General features: G+C 35.7%; 25 annotated features.

Moving 5' to 3' along the window:
- Positions 1-1,876: part of a mobile genetic element that runs on past the window's edge.
- Positions 549-613: a tandem repeat.
- Positions 826-921: a tandem repeat.
- Positions 1,871-2,074: a mobile genetic element.
- Positions 2,075-6,856: a mobile genetic element.
- Positions 3,073-3,185: a mobile genetic element.
- Positions 4,185-4,232: a tandem repeat.
- Positions 6,026-6,073: a tandem repeat.
- Positions 6,857-7,641: a mobile genetic element.
- Positions 7,631-7,636: a direct repeat.
- Positions 7,636-14,808: a mobile genetic element.
- Positions 7,637-7,790: a long terminal repeat.
- Positions 7,637-14,854: a mobile genetic element.
- Positions 10,804-10,852: a tandem repeat.
- Positions 13,268-13,332: a tandem repeat.
- Positions 14,417-14,445: a tandem repeat.
- Positions 14,702-14,854: a long terminal repeat.
- Positions 14,809-14,862: a mobile genetic element.
- Positions 14,855-14,860: a direct repeat.
- Positions 14,855-16,996: a mobile genetic element.
- Positions 15,510-15,583: a tandem repeat.
- Positions 16,997-17,008: 12 nt separating the features above from the next.
- Positions 17,009-17,149: a dispersed repeat.
- A 4-nt stretch (positions 17,150-17,153) lies between these two features.
- Positions 17,154-18,145: a mobile genetic element.
- Positions 18,142-19,082: a mobile genetic element.
- Positions 19,066-19,415: a mobile genetic element.
- Between the last annotated feature and the right edge of the window lie 529 nt (positions 19,416-19,944).

Consider the following 19,944-nt stretch of genomic DNA (forward strand, 5'->3'; position numbering starts at 1 on the left):
CTACTTGCAATTAGAGCTATGTAGTTAGATTTCTAGGATTAGTTCCTAAAAGATGCAGTTAGCACAACTAATTAACTAAGAGGGTTAAAAAAGGAATATTAGGACAATAATAACAAAGTTTAGTATAAGCAAATTAACCCTAGAGACCTAGTTCTACTGTAGGACTTAGTAGGATAAATTAACATGTCTAGAGATAAGAAGTTAAGAAAGAAGTAGCTTAGGCTATACTAAGTGTTACTTAACAGAACATAGCTAGACAGGGGCACCTATTTACTTAAAGACCTTAACAGAACTAGGATGCTATATACAGTACTAGGGTAAAGAATAAAGAAGTTCTGTAAGCGTTTACTAGAGGACATTTAGTTAGAAGAGAAGAGACTTAAAAAGATATAGAGAGAGGATACCTAGAATTAAAATTATAAGGATATTTTTTAATAGAGCAGACAAAGTAAGGCTGCTAAGAATTTAAGCACCCCTATTCTAGCAGGTAAGGGAAGAGCACCTGCTAATTGTAATTTTCTAAGTATTACAATCTACCCTTAACCTCTTATATAGTATAAAAGATTGTAATATAAAATATATAATAACTTATCTAATTTAGACTCTAATAATAAGGAATAGCAGTGTAGTCTATAGGACAGACTACTGAAGATAGAGGGGTAACGTCCTAACCGCTAAAGCTACAAGCTAATTAGCAGTTGCTAGGTCTTACTAGTTAACTCCTAATTAGCTAAAACTTAATACTAGTAAAAATAACTTAGCCTAGGCACTTACTAAGTATAGAGAAAGGTATAAGCTAACAGCTTATAACTAAAACAACTGTTTATAAATAATTAATAATTATAGTAAGTAAAAGTAAGTAAGTAAAAGTAAGTAAGTAAAACTATAAATAGTAGTTAAAAAACATAAATAGTAAGTAAAAGCGCAGAAGAAAAGCGGGCCTAAACCTGCCTGGGACACTCTTAAAGCAGAGCTACCCTATTACTTCTAACTCTCCCTCTTATAACATTAGCTTGTAACTTCTTTATATCTACTTAACTACATATATAGTTTATAATATTGTAGTAAAGGGCAATTGTATAGAAAGAGCTAGAACTAGAAGAGGGGGTAGTGTAGTAGTTATTAGTCTTAAAGGCTATTAAGAGTAAGGATATTACTAAGGTTACTAATATTCTAATGCTATACATAGAGAGATCTATAGTTAGCTAGTTTATAATAGAGATTACTTAAGGAGAGCTACAGGCGTAGAGGGAAAGGCTTAACTTCTAGATAAGTGCAGCAGTTACTAAGTTTAACAAATTAGCAGCTATAATACACTTAATATTAGACATTATCTAGTAAACCCTAAACCTAGTTGCATAATACAGAGGTATAAGCAACTTTAATAGTTAATACCTAGCAATCTAATTAGCAACAGACTACAACTAGAGGAAGATGACAGAAATAGCATAAGCTATAAAATACATCTGTAAAAATAAGAATAGCAAAGATATTCTAGTAAACGTAGTAATACTATACTGCCTATAGTCTGCTATAGAGTATATAACACTTAACTTAATTATATACTATGTCTACTAAGTAGACGCTAATAACCTTACTTAGTTTATTAACTTAGTAATTTACTAACGCCTATCTATACTACAAAAGAGGAAGGATAAGTCCTGTAACTTAAGTAACTAGAATACAGTCTACTAAGCCCTTAACATGCTCTAGCAGGACACAATAAACTTTGTTACGCACCTAAATAATAAGAACTACCTACTTATAGTAAAGGTAAAAGCACTAGGTAAAGGCGTACTAAAGCTAAAAGCAGTAAAGTACAACGTGTGCCTAACTAGGGACCTAACTTTAAAAACATACTAATAGTAGATGTAAGGGGTGTACAAAGCAATCACGAGGGAGGATAGGGTTAAAGAGGATAGCAGGTGTATTGAGGTACGTAGTGTGTAGTAACGAGACTAATCGCTAGAGTATCAGCGATAACCTCCGACGCCTTTATATAGTCCGGGCTGACTAGCCCCATAGTAGCTCGTCAAGACAGGCAGAGGTACCTCCGGGCCCAGCGCCTGACAATAACTAAACTTAATCTTAGTTCTCCTAGTAAAGGGGCAGAATCTAGAGGTTACACTATTAAATAGAATAGTGGCTGAAGGTGTAGGCAGAGCAAAATTGCGTATCTATAGAGTAACTACAGCAGAAGTATCTATTATTAACTCCTATAGAAGACATAAGGTCTAGCAGATACCTTTTGTAGTTAAAGACCTACAAAGGTATAAGATATACCTTAGATTACTCTAGATTAACTAGATAAACCCTAAGCTAAGCTATTTAAGGTAGCGTATGCTCTTCTAAGGGAAGAAGTATAAGGATTCTCCTAAACTAGAGAAAATAGTGTTAGAAGATACTAAAGAGTTTAAACGCACTATAAGAAGTCCCTTAGTAGACGTTTATATATGTATAGTAAACTTAGTAGGTACATATAACCTAATATCTGCTAAAATAGGCCTAATTCTAGAAGTGCATTGCAAGTATACGTACTTAGGATTAGAAAATAATACTTAGGTCTTACTAGAGCATAGAGAGTATAACCTGGCAATTGATATTGAAGAAGGAGCTACTTCTCTCTACTAACTATTATATAGACTATCTGCAACAGAATTAGAGATACTTAGGAAGTATCTAGCAGAATATCTATAACGTAGCTGGATATAATACTTAAGGTTGCTAGCAGGAGCGCCTATTCTCTTTTTAAAGAAGAAAGATAGTAAACTACGACTGTGTGTAGACTATAGAGGTTAAAACAAGATTATAGTTAAAAACTACTATCTATTATTACTAATTAAAGAGTTACTAGAACAACTAGCGTAAGCTAAGTTCTATACTAAACTAGATATATGTAAGGCACATTACTATAATTAAATTAAGGAAGGGGATAAGTAGAAGACTACTTTTTAAACTAGGTATAGACATTTAAGTATATAGTAATGCTGTTTAGACTTATAAATGCTTCTGCCTAATTTTAGGCCTATATAAATAAGGCACTAATAGGTTTAGTTAATATAACTTATATTGTGTATCTAGACAACATATTAGTATACTCTAAGACAGAGGAAGACTATGTTACACACGTTAAGAAAGTCTTAGAGAGGCTTTGTAAAGCAAACCTCTATATACGCTTAGATAAGTATAAATAGCACTATTAACGCACAGAGTACCTTAGGTATATAGTCTTACCTAAGAGGGTAAGTACTAACCTAGACAGGGTTAAAACAATCTAAGAATAGCTAATTCTGCGCATAGTTTGTAATATCTAAGTATTTATAGTCTTTATAAACTACTATTAGAGGTTTATTACAGGGCTTTCTTAATTAGCTTTGCTTTTAACCTAATTAACCTAGAAAGGGCTAAATTTAGTTAAATCTAGTTAAGCAATAAGAAAGGAGGAGAGTTAGCCTCTTAAGCTAAGCAAAGAACCTTTATAAGCTTTCTAGAATATAAAAACATTATTTATTAACATACTAATCTTAGTTTATTACATACCTAGGAGACAGACTAGGATAGATGTAGATGCCTCTAGAGGCGCTATCTTAGGATTCCTTAGTTAATTAGTCCCTAGGGAGGGGAAGCTGGCCTAATAGAGGCCTCTTGACTTCTATTTAAAGAAGTTAATCTAAGCTAAGTACAACTATAACACTTATAACTAGGGACGTCTTACAATTATCTAAAGCCTACAGCATTAGCAAAGATACTTAGACAGTACCTTCTTTAAGATCTTAACAGATTACTAAAACCTAAAATAGTTTATAGAGACAAAGGTTTTTAGCTATTAGTAGGTAAGGGCATACTTAGTGCTATCTAAGTTTAATTTTGTAATTACTTATTGCCTAGGGTCTATAAACCCTGCAGATAGACCCTTACAGCGTCCTAACTACATAAGAGAGGCGCAAGACCCCTTATAAAAGTACAATAAGGCTTTTATACAACTGCTTTAGGAGATCCTAACTAGAAGGAACCCTAATACTCCCCTAGTAGCAGCTATGACCCTTTGTTTGTCTATAAAGGGAAGAAAGGACATAAGGGATCTTAAAAGAGAAGAATTAAGAGAGAACAGTTATATAGAGCTGACAATAGACTTAGATAATACCAACAGACTCTCTAGTATAGAAAAAGAGTTAAGCAATGTAAAAATAGGATAAAATAACGTAGGAAAAGATAATATAGCTAAAGAGAAGCGCATCTTTCTTATAAGACTAGAAGATAAGGTGTAAGTAATTAAAGAATGTTATAATAACGTAATATTAGGACACTTTAGAGCACAAAGGACCTTAGAGAAGATTTACCGCAGATACACCTAGAAGGGCGTTACTAAGGACGTATCTAACTACTGCTATAACTGCTTAGTATGTAGGAGATTAACTGCTGCCTAACATAAACTATACAAGTTATTATAACCTTTGCTAGTACTAAGCTAACTATAGAAGAATGTAATAATAGATTTTATTACAGAATTACCTCCTAGTAAGGTAGCTAGGCTGGTGTATAACTCTATACTAGTAGTAGTATACAGATTAATAAAAATGTTACACTATATACTAGCTAGGGCTAATTAGGATAGAAAAGATCTAGCATATACCTAGATTAGAGAAATTATCTAACTATACAGCGCCCTAGCATAAAATATCTTAGATTAAGGGCTGTTAATAAATTTAAAGACGTAGGAAACTTTTAACCACTATTTTAATTTAAGAAGAGTCTTAATGTTAGCCTATTATCCTTTGACAGATAGCTAAATAGAAAGGTAAAATTAGACTCTTAAACAGAACTTACATTACTACTATACTCTAGAATAAGCTAATTAGGCTCTATAGATTTTAATTGCATAATTTGTATATAATAATAGCATTTACACATCTACAATTATAACACCTTTCTTAGCCTGTTACAGTATAGATCTAAGGGGCGCAGATTAGCCTACTTTAGCATTAAAAGGCAGAGAATCTCCCCTTATAAAGGAATTAGTTGCTAGAGTTATTTTCTTAAAGGCTACCTGTAAAGCAAATATAGAAAATCTAATAAGTATTAAAAGAAACACTTAGACAAGAAATAACTACTAGCACCCTTTAAAGTAGGTAACAAAGTACTAGTCTCTAGTAAAAACATTAGAACAGTACGCCTAAAAAAAGCTAGACTAGAAATATCTAGGACCTAGAACTATTATAGCCTAGATTAGCCCTAGTGCATACAGAGTAGACCTGCTAGGAATAAAAGGAATCTACCTAGTAATCTATGCGTTACTGTTAGACCTATATACACTAAGAAGTTAACTTCTAACTATATAGGAATAAGTATTAGAACCTATAGTTAAAGGGGAAGAGAAGGTGTAGGATATAGAGAAAGTCCTTAATAGAAGGTAATTAGCTAATAGACAGTAGGAGTACCTTATTAAGTAGGTCAGATTCCCTAACTTAGAAAATTCCTAGGAAATGAGCACAAATCTTCCTAAAGAGGCGCTAAAACAATACTAGAAAATAATAAAGTAACTGCTTAGACTGCGTAATAGGACGTTAAGGTTAAAATCTAAAAAAGGGGGGGACTAAAAAGGCTAAATACCTTTACTTAATTATGATTTTTCCCTATTAGGGTTTTTTAATAAATAAGTATTTAATAGTTTACGCTAAGGGAAAATATAACCCTACCTTACCCTGAGAAATACTGACTAGCTAAAGCAGACATCTTTTAGCCTATTATAGCTATTTCTAATATAAGAAGATAAAGAAAGTTATATGCTAGGTTATATAGTTATAATTACAAGTAAATATAGGAGAATTAGTATAGAAGAACACCTTCCTAGTATTATTTAGACTATCTAAGAGTGTAATACACCTAATTGCTATATTAGCCTAACACTATTTACTAACTACAAACTTAGGTTTTATAAATCTAAACTCTCTATTATAGCAAACATCTACTAACTAAGACTACTACTATAGGTATAAGTAGAAGCCTTGCAACTATAAGTCTTTTTAGCAGCAGCAGCAGCAGCGGCAGCGTTAGCGGCGGCCTGCTCAGCAGCCTCCTGCTCCTCCCGCTCCTTCTAGAGCTAACTAAGGGTCTTTCTAGTACCTGTAATCTGGTACTTTAACTATAAAATAAGTTAGATATAATTAAAATTAGTTAAAACGTGCTATAATACTTTCTTGCAGGAGGTAATAAGCTCGTCTAGATTAGACTTGCCACTACTCTCCTCTAACATCTTCTTTTATTTTATCTTAGCCTTAACAGCGCTAGTCTTAGATTAATCTTACTTCTTAATATAGTAGCTAGATAAGGTTAACTTACGTACGGAAGTGTTGCTATTATAAGTATAAATAGGTCTTCCTATAGCAAATAGTTCCTATAAAAGTTAGATTATACTATAATAAGCTAAAAAAAAGACAGAATGTACTCCTAAATTATACCTAGTAACAAGCTAGCCTAGGTAATAAGAGACTTGCCTAATACAGTCTTCTTATTAATAGATATAGGCGTAGTAGTAGCATATGTTATAGGGGTAGTCTGAACGCTAGCTGTATTAATAACAGCAGTATAAGCAGTAATAACTACGTAATAACTAGAGCAAAGGCGCGCTATATTGCTAGAGAGCCTTAAATAGCTATTAGTATACTTATTAGGGCCCTAAACGTATTAAAAGATGCTAAAACAAGCTAAAAGGAGACAAAACACGTACTAATAGGCATTTCTTGTTACTATTATAGCAATCTCTGCAATAGTAGGCCTAAGCGTCCCTATAGCGCAGGCTACCCTATAAAGCTATGTTAGCAGAGAAATAATAGTCCCTATTAACATTACTATTAGTGTTCTAGTATAAGTATTAAAGCATCTCGTTAGTAGGCATATTAGGAAGGATACTTATTATTATCACTGTTAAAGGTTAAAGAGACGAGTAATACGGTAGTTAAATTCTATAAGTAAGTGTTTCTATTTGTTGTTGTAGGTGTCCTGCCTTAACATTCCCTATTAAGGCCTCTTATACCCTTCTGCCAGCTAGATTACGTACACTAGCTAAGCATCCTAGTTCTTACTAAGGTAGTTACTGTGTGCACTAGCACAAACCTCCCCCCCTTAAGAGCTTAGCCCTCTTAAGCAAATAAACTAAGTTAAAACCAAACTCTAAACTAATCACTAACCCCCCTTATTACTCCGCTTGTTCCTTTCCCTTACCACCTCTCTGTTTCTGCAATCTTATTAAGGCCCTAGTTTCCTAAGTAGGTTATTAACTAGAGTCTCCTAATAGCTTAGGGGTAGAAGAGTCTAGTACGTGTCTTAATAAACCCTAGTCTAAGGCACTGCCTAATTTGTATGTTATCTAGGTAGTAGCTTCTGTTACTTTAACAGTTAGATTATTAAATAACCTATCTAAAGTACCCCTCTGTGTATGCTGTCTGTCCTATAACTCCTATCCTTTCTTATGTTCTAGTACTACTCCCTTATTAGTAAAGAAGGATTAATTAGGGATACCTAACTCTTTATTAGCCCTAAAGCAGTATTTCTTAGACATCTTTACCTACTACTAGTGCCTCTTTACTATAGCAACGTTGTTATCCCTGCTCTTCTAAAGAAACTTTACAAGCTCCTTGTTATAGGCTTAGACCTTGTCTAAGCCTTAAGTAAGATAGGGCGGTTACGTGCCCTACAGACATATTAGAAGGACACGCAATGTGTTACCTCCTTAAGAGATATAATACTATATTAACCCTTATTACATCCTACCCTAAGGCTAGTATATAACATTTATATCTCTTCTTCTAGAAGAACAGCTAGCACTTGTACTATGTTAGCCAGCTCCTAGAATAACCCCTTAGACAAATCTGTCCCCTTAACCCTTTAGGAATTTATAGCCTAGATGTTATAGTTTATAACAAACTTATAGTAAGCCTTAACTACTACTAATAAGCATAGTATTACTTAAACATAATAACTCTAATATACGCACGTTTGTAGAGTCCCTAGCATAAACAGCTAACGCCTATACTAGACCTGCGTCTACAGTCCTATTATCCTCCTTAGGAGTAACGCCGTACCTATTAACGTCTACCCTAGCCCCTAACCCACCTTATAAAGCACTGTTTTTAGCGTCTGCCCTAGGCCTGCATGCCCCTATGTAGGCGTCTATAGCCTATAGGAAACCTCTCCCTATAGGCGAGGCCTTTACTAGGGACAAATCCTTATTTAAAGCGTAGTAGGTTCCAATATAACATAAGCTACAGGTAGACGTATTCTTTGTTAGTAGGCTATAGGACATCTTTACCTTTATATAGTCATAGCTTAACACGTCTGTATAATAAGATATAGCTCTGTTCTATAAGATTAGGGGTACATAAGGTATGTAGAGCCTAGAGGACTTCCTAGCATACCTAAATTCTGCTACAGCAACAACTATAGCTAGGAACAGGCCTAGGCAAAACTAGAAAGCGTCTGTTAGGGTCCTAGCAAGTTGTTCTTAGACTTTTTTATCTAGTTTAAGCAGCTACTAGTGCAAAGTGGCAGCCTTTACTAGGATAGAGAACAGCGCCTATTAAAGCTCTGCTAGGCCCTAAACGTAAACATCTGCAATATAGTAATAAACTAAGGGGTAACTTATATAGATTATAACGTAGCTATTACAGAGTATAAGTCTATTACTGTAGACGTTAAAACTATAGCTATAGAAAACTAGCTACACTACAGCCCTGCCTAGGCGCTGCCTAAGCGTAAGAGAGATAGTAACGTTAAGATAACAGTTATGTCTGTAGTGCGCACTAGCAGCAGTGCCAAGCATAGGGGTTAGAAGTAGTCTGCTTCTAACCAGGCTACGTAGGTTCCTAATAAGGTATTTCAGCAACGCTAGAAGGCTAACCTGTTTACCTGTTGCAGTAAGAGGGGACATATTTGCTAGGATTGCGCTAACGCAGTAGTAACTATAGTGCAGGCAGTAATAATCTTAAGTAAGAAAGAGGCTAGTTTATATAGGGGAAACTAGCTACTCCTAATATAAGTCTAAGTTAGGAGCGCTATACAAGCATATTAGCAGAGGAGACTACTAGTACAGGGGCGTTGCAGGCTGCTAGAGGAGCTATTACAGACTCTATAGATAAGCCCCTATTCTACATTCTGTTATTTATTAATAGGGTAATTTAGGCTAATACGCTGGTAAACTTAGGGTATAAATGCTTTAGCGTAGTAAGTAATAACCTTACTGCGCACTTAGAAGAAGACTTTATTAAGGTGCTGCTATAACACTTAGCGTAAGTAGTAGGTACTAGTAGAAAGTCTATAATCTCCTGTTTAGTCTTGTTTAGGTATAACTTAGACAGGTAGCACTTACAGGCTGTAGCCTACGTAGTGCTAGGTCTAAGCTAGGATATTATTTTAGGGAAGCCCTAGCTCTAACAAGAGGGCGTAGTGTTAGACGCAGAAAAGGGCACACTAAGGATATAATAGGTAGGGAACCTTATAGTCTATAAGTCCTTACAGTATATAGTAAACATTTACGTAGCTCTCCTATTAGTAACTAAGTTTAATAAGACCCTAGCTAATAGGCTCTAGAAGCGCCTGTCTAGGGACTAGTTTGTCTCTACAAGCCTCTACAATATTACTAAAATCCTCTTAGTTCAATCCCTAGGAGCGTAAGGGACGGCAGAGGAGGTAGACCCTCTTCCCTCTAAGTTAGTCTAGTTTTAGGACCTATTTAATAAGAGCAAAGCCTCTAGCCTTTCCCTATATAGGGGCTGGATAGATTACTACATATAATTGCAACGCAACTAGTCTAGAAAGAAGAAGCCTTTACTCTAGAGCCCTCTATACAATATGCTAAGAGACTAGCTAATTAAGCTATAGAAATAAGTGTTAGCACTTATAGATAAGGGGTAGATATACGCCTCCTCTTCTCTAGCAGGGGCCCTAGTCCTGCTAGTTAAGAAGTTCTCTAGCAGGTAGCGTATATACGTGGACTATTACACACTTAATAGTATTATAATTACTAACTAGTACCTACTTCCTCTTATTAAGGAGACGTTGCGTATACTAGGGGGTGCCTACTAGTTCTCTAAGGTTAATATCTGTTTAGTATTTTACTAGATTTATGTTGTAGAAGGAGGTAAGCACCTTACTATATTCTGTACCTGTTTTAGGCTCTTTAAGTAGCTAGTCTGTCTGTTTAGCCTAGCTAGAGCACTAGCATCCTTCTAGCGCTATATTAACAGCGCGCTTTAGGAGACATTAGGCAACTATGCTACTGCGTACCTAGATAATGTCCTTGTTTATAGTAGCAGGTCTAGGACAGACTACTTAGGGAAGGTTAGCAGAGTCCTTACGCTCCTACGCAGTGCAGGGCTATATTTAGATCCTAAGAAGTGTGTATTTGCAATAAAGGAAGTATACTACCTAGGATATATTATAGAAGCTAGAAAGGACATTTATCCTAACTCTAAGAAGGTTAAGGCTATCTATAATTAGGAAGCCCTACAGTCTTTACGCAGGGTCTGCAGTTTTCTAGGGTTTACTAACTTCTACTAGGACTTTATCCTAGCCTTCTCTAATATTACTGCCCTACTTAATTAACTTACAGGGAAGGATATCCTGTTTAGGTAGGGGCAGGAGGAGGACGCAGCGTTCTACTGGCTAAAGAACGCATTTATAACAGAACTAGTCCTAGCCTAGTAGGACCCTAAGTAAGAAACACTATTAGAGGCAGACTGCTCTAGTAAGGCACTAGGTAGCTGCCTTTCTTAATAGTATAGGAAGGTGCTTTGCCTAGTAGTGTATTACTCTACTATACTAATAATAGAATAATAGAACTACACTATCTATAATAAGGAGTTAACTCCTGTTATAAAGTGCCTAGGGGTCTAGGCAGCTAAATTAGGGTGTGTTGCTAGGCTGTTTACTATCCTAACTAACTATAAGAACCTTTAGTACTTTACTACAGCACACAGGCTAAGTAAGAGGCAGTACTAATAGGCAGAGGAGCTGTTAAAGTTCTGTTTCTACCTTTGCTTCTGCCTAGGGCGCCTAGCAGCCTAACTAGATGCGCTGAGCCGCTAGGAACAGGACTATAATAGGAGGTTAGGGGGGGTCTATAGGATAATAACCCTAGTTTTAGTGTTAGTAGTTAGTATACTAGGCCCTAGTATACCTCTACTTTTTATTAACGCGCATATGTAATTACTGTAGGACAAAGGTGTTTAGCAGGATGTAGGGCATATAGCTTACCTGTCTGCTATCTATAATAGAGCCTGCTAGTTCCCTCCTAAGGCTAAGACTACTTAGCAAATTATAGATTGCATGCTTAGTGCTTATAGCACACTGCTATAGTATAGGGTTACGTAGGTTCTGCATTAGGAGCTACTTATAACTACAATAATCTAAAGGGCATATAAATCTAACCTAACAGGCTATCTAGGTGCTAACGCCACGTTCTACATTATTAGACGCAACTTCTACTAGAAGGGGATGTTATAGGATGTTTAGTGTTATGTCTATAACTACTACTGTTTTAGCGCGCACGTGTTGCAGCGCTAACAGCAGGGCTTACTCTAGCTATTGCCTATTACTAACTGTTTTTAGTCCTAGATTTTAATAGACTTTATAGTCAACCTCCTTTAGGCTAATAAGGACGCACTGCGCTATCTCTTAGTTATTACAGATTACCTCTCTAAGTATATGTAGCTTAAGGCAATAACTTCTATAACTATAGAATATTGCGCTAAGGTCTTCTACAACACGTAGTAGTAGTTCTAAGGCTTTTCTAGCTCTATAATCTTAAACTACAGCTTAGACTAGCTAGGATATTTTTAGATAACGCTGTGTAGCCTTATAGGGGTGGACTAGCTGCTCTCTACAGCCTATTACCCCTAGACAGACAGAGGGACAGAGTGTGCTAACTAAGAGGTGTAGGTAGTCCTACAGGTTATAGTTGACTTTAAACAGGATAACTAGCCTAACTATCTTCTAGCCTACTAACTAGCACTTAACAATTACAACTCTTTAGTTACTAGGGTTAATTCTATCCTACTTCTCTACAGTTATAATATAGACCTCCTGCAGACAATAGTGCTACTAACTGTTAGCTAGAACACACTACAGGGACAGGTAGTCTATTTCCTAGACTACCTCTAGCAAGGTATAAAGCTTACTTAGGCAGCTATAGCATAGGTGCAACAACGTACCTAGAACGCAACAGACTGTAGCTGTAGGCCTGCAGAGTGGTACTACGTAGGTAATAGGGTGTAGTTTTCCCTCTACAACATAAAAACTAACAGGCTAAGCTAGAATCTTAATTAGTTACAAGCCTAGTACACAGTAGTTGCAGTTCCTACCCCTCTAACAGTTACCCTAGATTTGCTAGGTAACCTCTACAAAACAGTGCATATAGACCTACTAGAACATACAGCTTCTAACCTGTTACTAACACAACGCCTGCAGGAAAGTAGACTAGGCCTGCTGGTTGTCCTAGGGGAGGACAACCTAACCCTAGCTGAATAGGAGGTAGAGTCTATCCTAAAAGAAAAGGGGGCCTGTAGGCAGAACAAGTTATAAGTTCTAGTTGAATAGAAAGGATATATAAAGCTAATATAGGAACTACTAAAGGCGTTATAGGATATAACAGTATAGGAGGTCTTTATAGTAATACACACAGCATATTAAAAACAGATATAGAGAAGAAGAAACTTTTATTATTTATAATAACCCTTATATAGTTCTATTAGAAGATACTGCGTAGGGCACACAGCCTAGCGTAGAAGAGCTTAGGGACCTTACAGTGTTAGCATAACGCCACCTTAAGCTCTATACTACTAGACAAACAGCAGTAAGCCTTAATACTTAAAAAAGATAGAGTTGTTAACAGACAGGGAGTAATAGGCAGTAGTAGCTACGTTCTAGGCCTAGTTTTGCGTAATGCAGCAGCAGCAGCTAACCTTATAGTTATTATTATTATCTACCTTATCTACCTTAATAGTGCTGCTATACGTTAGCTATAATATTTCCTTAAGGTTATAGCAGGGCGTGTGCAGCTTTATAACAGACAGTAAGTAGTAATAGCAGGTAAATAAGGGCAGCTCTATAGAGGAGGGGGAATAGCAACAGCGTAGGGGTATAGGTAACTCTATAAGAGAGGGAGTGCAGTAATAGCGCAGGGGTATAGGCAACTTAATAGGGGAAGGAGAGCAGCAACAGCAGGGAGGTAAGCGGAGCTAAGAGACAGACAAGCAGCGCTTGTTAGGGGAGTTAGAGTAGTAGTAGTAGGATAAGTAAGACAGTAGAGCGTACTCTAGGCAGTAGTAGGGTATAGTAAGCAGGCGCTTAACTTAGTTAATAGTATCCTTTAGATTAAGTTAGCTGCACACCTAATATAGGCAGAAAAACTTATAGTAGTATAGGCCTAGACTACCTCTATCTAGTTTATACGCTTAGTTTAGAACTAGAAGGCTAACCCTATAGTAGCTATAAACTACTAGAGGTATACATTAAGCTAGTTACTACTATAACGCCTAGACAACAGTATAGCAGGTAGGGTAACCTAAGTACTAGGCTTAGCAGAGGTACAGGCAGCGTAAGAGGTAGTTAGCCGCTTTGCTAGTGTAGGGTTAGCTAGGGCTAAGTTAAGAGTAGCCTTATACACCTGCTAATGCTTATAGTAGGCGCCTAATAAGACTGTTACGTTAGAAAGAAAGACCTATAGAGGCGCTAAGGGGGTAACATATATTAGAAGACAGGCTAACGCCCTTAGTTAGCCTTATTAGCGCCTACACCCTAGGTGATAGGTATCTTAATATAGGCGTTACTAGCGCGCACTAACACCTTAACTGCTGTTAGTTAGGAATATAGGGCTAGGACAGAGACATATACTTAGATATACTGCTTAAAGTTACACTAGGTGTAGTAGAGCTTAGTATTTATAGTAAAGAGGTTGTTGTTGTATATATAAGTGCGCTTACGCTTAGCATAGGTATAGCACATCTTACTAGCGCTAGGAATATAGTTAGCTATAGAAGGTTAGCAGGTAGGTAGGCCTATAACAGAAGTAGGACACGTATAAGGCTAACTAGTAAGGATAGTAAGAAGGCGGCATAGGCAGCACAGGACAGCGCTAGTAGAGACAGGGACTAGGTTCTTATTATCTAAATTACCCTTAACCTTATAGTTGCCTATATAACATTAGTAAGCTTTCTATATATACTATTAGGCCCTGTAACTAAACTAGAAACTATAGAAAAAAAAAATACTAGGGGTACATTATAGGCAGAGGGGAGGGACTGTAGTAGACTACAACCGCCCCCTCTAGGGGGACTACTAGCTTCTTCGCTAGTAGCCTAGTAGCTATAACTAGAAGTAATAACAGATATAGTAGGTTAAGTATAGGTATAATATATAAAAATAGGGTAGGCGTAGGATAGGTAGGTTAGGCAGGAGCATAGAGTAGTATAGTGGCTAACTTAGGCAGGTGCGCTAGACAAAATAAAAACAACCTAGGTGCGTGTAGGGACTACCCTAGGTAAACTACAGACTAGACTAGCAGCTAACTTACTAAGAGGTAGGCCCTTACGCAACTATAACTAGCTCTAGGGTTTACCTATTACTAGCGTCCCTCTAATCTACGTAAAATATAGAAAGGACCCTATAAAATACACTTAGCTAGGGAGAGATAGGGAAAGGAGGTATATTATAGGCTTAGACCTTGTCTAAGCCTTAAGCAAGATAGGGCGGTTACGTGCCCTACAGACATATTAGAAGGACACGCAACGTGTTACCTCCTTAAGAGATATAATACCATATCGACCCTTATTGCATCCTACCCTAAGGCCAGTCCATAACACTCCTTATTATTAAGACTAAAAATGCAGAGTATCTCTTACTAGACTAGGTAAGAGTTATACTAAGCCTAGCAATAGATAGCTTTAGAAATCTAGAAGGGGAAAGTTAGCGCTATGTCTGCTAGGAAAGTATAGAGAGCACTACTATACTTATTTACATAACCTAACAGTAATAAAGGTCCTAGCGTAAGCATCTAATAAGAACTAGTAATATCCTTATATAATCCTATCTCTAGAATCTCTATAGTTTCTCTGTCCTCTATAACTAGCACGTACTAAGGAAGTATAGTTTAACGTTATATTAAAGATAGTCTAGTAGAACTATATAGCAGTGCTAGGTAGGAGATCCTAACGTCCCTATACTTACAAGGGTACTTCTTCTACTTAGCACCTACTACATCTTATACTAACTTAGGGTAGTTAACTATATCTACCTACCCTTTAATATAACTATAACGTTACTTAATTCTATTATCTTTCTGCTAGGCTAAGTATTCTAGAACTAAATTATATAAGCCTTCTAGAGTCATAGTGCAGTTATCTTTATTCTTATTATTAAAGAATACTAATTCTTATATTATATCTATTCCCCTACCTACCTCTATAGCGTTGTAGAGGTTATAATCCACATGCTTAAAGAACATCTAATCTCTAGGCTTAGTGTATTTAGTGTAGTATAGGTAGGAGATTAAGTTAGTTTGTTAACAAAGTACTGTATAGTAAAGCTAGTACTGCAGATTACCCCTTACTAGCTGTTAGATAACAGAGTAGTACATAATTCTATACTACCCTAAGTTACTTTTACTATGCTTTATATAAGTATAATAGATATATATATTAAAGTAGTTATCTAGAATCTTCTAGAGTTCTAGATTATTTTAAAATATAGAGGCAAACACAGAGACTATAATAGTGCCCTTCTGGTTTAGACTGTCTACCTTAGCTTAAAAATGTTAAATAGGTGCCTAGAGATAAAGTTACTCTAGTTAAGGTTAAGTACTGTAGGAACTAGGCAGAATTAATAGGACTGTAGACTATCTATTGTGTTTAGTGCACAGAGCTGCTCTTAAAACAGGATCCTAGTTTTTAGGTTGCTCCTCTACTTCCCCTAGCTAGTCTTATTCTTATATATTAACATAAGGAGGTTAGATATTATAGTAGTGTTAAGGGTACAGACTAGTAAGCTAATTTTACTAGCAGTGTACTAGAAATAAGGAAAGTAAACCTATAATAGGTTAACTGTGTAGTAGGTAATTATTCTTCTACTAGGACTTCCCTCCTTTTAGGTTTCTCCTCTCTTATAGCACTCTTAGACCTATGCATCTAGGAGCTTTACACAATCTAGATCCTTAAGGAGCTTCTAACTAATCTTTGTACAGAGGAGGATAAAGGCAGATTAGCTATTAGTGCATTTGCACTTAGCGCTATTCTAGATTTTATTTATTACGTCTTTACTAATCTCTGCGTCTTCCTACATAGACTAAACGTCTAATGTTAATAGGTAGTTAACTCTAGGGCTTATAACGTCTTAAAATAATCTAAATTCTATTAGCCTATTTAACAATTGTTCCCTAGTTTAACAGTCCTCTAGCACTAAAGTAACAGAGCTAAATTACGGTCCTCTAGACTGTTAGTGCTTACATATTGCATCTATTATACAGCGCTGCTTTCCTGTTTTATTAACACCTAACTTAAAGGCTATCTAGTTAAGGTTGTTAGGTGTTGCAGACAACAGGTTTCTTTAGTGTTCTTGTTTAATGCTTTTAATAACATCCTTAGGGAATTTGTTACCTGTTAGGAATAGCTTTGTATTAGTCTATAGCCTTATTAAAGTAAGGGATAATCCTCCTAGGGAAACACTTAATTAGCCTGCGGTCCTTATGCTTATTGCTAGCTTAGTAAGTAACTATAACCTAAATAGTAATGCTAAAGTGGCTAGTGTCTAAACTCTATTAAGAATGTACTCTAGCGCTGCTTATAGTAGTGAAAGGAAGTTCCAAGAGCTAAATATTATAGCATTTAATGCTGCCTACTCCTAAGTAATTCTTTCTTTTAGTAAGTAGGGTGTTCTAACACCTTTTAGGTTAAAGATTAGTGCTAGTAGTTAGGTCTTCTATAGTGTAAGTGCTTACATCTACTGTTAGGCTCTTAGCCTTACTCTTAGCCTCAGGCATATGGATGCGTCCACCTCTAACCTGTAATGGCAATAAGTACTGTTCTGGCCGCTGTCTCACTATCAAAGTGAGCATTGTTACCTTTTTGAGGCATGCTTGGCACGGTGGGCAGAGCCGTAGCCTTAACAGTTATAACCCTCTATCTATTAAGGCTTCTACATTCTCTGTATTACATATAGATACTTTACCTATAAGTAGGCATATATGTTTTAGGTATACTGCCTTATAAAGAGAAATATTCTTCTTCTTCTTTTTAGACAATTTAATATAGGCTATAAGAGAGGAGATTAGGTCTTAGGCTACTTGTCTTTTCTTAACTTATCTAGAGCAGAATCTTTCTAATTTAACTTTAGCTTTAGGCAGTTAGGGCAGTAGTAACTAGTTTCTCTGTACTCAAGGTATGCGTTTTAGCCCTTATGTAGCCTGTCTTAGCCCTTTTTACCCTTTACTAGGTCCTTACAGAACTTCTTAGACTTAAATAACTTTTTTAGGGTTTTTATGTTCCCCTCTAGATTAGAGTTACTAAATTAGTGCTTCTGTAGTCCTTTGTTAGTTGTCTTGCCTTTAGCTAGAGTCTTCTTAGGTAGCTGTTAGCTATAATAGCCTAGTCTCTAGTTAATAATATTAGCTTATTTCTCTACCTTTAGGATTATATCCCTTTATTTATAGAAGATTAAGAATAGGTCTTTTTATATACTAGGACGTAGTACAGCAATATATTCTAGAACCTAGAGCTCTAGCATATATAAGTTACCTAGTTCTTCCTATAGTAGACGTATAGAGTCTAACAGATCTACAGGGGACTAAAATTTCTACTACTTATATTGCTTTAAGGATTTATACGCTGCTTACTTACGTTTAGCTAGTATTTCTAGAGCATCTAGTATAATTCTTTTTAGCTCTTACTACGTTGGTTCCTAGGTTAGCTAATTACAGCAGTTAGTTGTGCAGTAGGCCTACTACAACATCTTTAGGTTCTCTAAGAGGTACCTTACACTAAAGTTAATCTTCTGTTCCTTTATAAGGAAATTAACTAGGGATTATAGGAAGTATCTCTTATAATCTCTCTCTTTATAGTTATATTTAGCGGAATTGCACTTTATATACTTCTATAGAGGTGTTAAAGTTTTACTTTAGTTAAAGACCGTAAGCACTGGTTCTATTGGTTCTTAGGGATAAGTACTAGTGGATCGGTTAGGGTTATTAACTAAGCAAAGCTTGTAAGGATAGGGTGCACTAAATAGTACAGAGTAGACTGTCTAGTTTAAGCGCAGGTTAAGATTCTAAAGACAAACTTAATTAAAAGGTCAAACATAAACTATAAGGGTTGTGTTCCTACTAACTATATATATTAATAATAGTAGTAGTAATATAGACTAATTAGTGTTAAGAATCCTCTAATCACACTAATAACTAAATACCCTAATTACTGATTGTACTAATTACTAATTATACTAATTATGCTAAGCCTAATTATATTACGTAATTCTTAGCCTTTTACTAAGTACTAACGCTGTTATGTTTACTTACGCTAAACAAGTTAATTTATTATAATTACTGTGCCCTATACACTTTAATTAGCTTATATCCTTCCTATATTCTGTAGATTATAACACTATCCCCCTTCTATCTTAGCTTAGTCTCTTAAGCATATTTATATAACGTAGGGCCTGTCCTTAATTAGTAGGCATTTTTAACAATGCTAAAACAACTAACTATCTTAAGTTTAGCTTACTGTTATTGTCTATACAAGTTTATTAAGTCCTTTAGAGAGATTATAGTGTAAAATTATAAAACTTATATAAAGCATAACTACGTGTGCAAGGTTAACGTTTAATCTAGAAACTTTAGCAAGTGTGTTTACCTTAGGCAATGTTGTAATATAAAGGTAACTTAATCTAAGTTTACCTAGCTAATATCTAAGAAAGAGAAATTGCGTATGTATATAAAGGAGAGTCGCAAAGCACAAACTAAAGCACTTTAACTATTAGAGAAAGCTATAGAAGACTTGCGTGTACCTTATACGCATAAGAAGCAGTTATAATAATAAGTAAATAATACACTTAGTAATAGAGAAAGTTTCCTATTTTTAAACTAAACTTTAATATATAGATATCTATTACTATTAGATTAGATAAGAAGTATCTAAGGGTATAATTAAGATAGAATTTGTGTAGTTAGTAAACATAATTACAGACAGCATAACAAAGATCCTACTAGCAAACAAATAGGAGGGTTTCCTTTAATAACTTAGCCTAGCTATTACAGAGCTAGTATAGGTAATAAATACTATACCTCTTAAGGAAATTTAAAAGTAACTTAAAGACCTTATACTTATATAACTACTAGCTTAATAAGTCTCTAAGCTAAAGGGGTGTGTTAGATAGAATAAGCTCTAGTAAGGTTAGATCTGTACAATTAAGCAGGGACTAATAGGCTTGGCACACTAGCAAAGAACCTAAATCTCACTAAACACCGGGGAACAGGAACAGACAACAATTATCAACATTATTAAGTTACCTTATTACACATTTATTATACCATCTAACAGTTGTATCTGCCTACTTTGAATTAATCTAATTAAGACGTGTGCTGTAGCTTCTAACAGTAATAGTTAAGTAGAATGTAACTCTTAGGTATGTATTAAGCACTAGCGCAAGCTAATTAGAAAATTTAGGTAGACGTGTGTCTTTGTAGTTAAAATTATTATTTGCAAGGGGTTTAAAATCACTAAAAGCCGTTAGTGGGTCCTTAAGCCACTTCTCTAAGACGCTTGGTGGACTAGAAGTGATATTAAGAGTTGCCATAGTGTATGGTATATGTTTGAGTGCTCTGTAAGTCTTTTCGATCTTCAGCGCGGTAAGGTTACCGAGGTCTTTCGTCCCAGGCGTGCGGCGCATTTCGCGCACGCAGCATGT

The sequence above is a fragment of the Ascochyta rabiei genome, chromosome 2 (assembly GCF_004011695.2).
Source record: "Ascochyta rabiei chromosome 2, complete sequence".
Lineage (NCBI taxonomy): Eukaryota > Fungi > Ascomycota > Dothideomycetes > Pleosporales > Didymellaceae > Ascochyta > Ascochyta rabiei.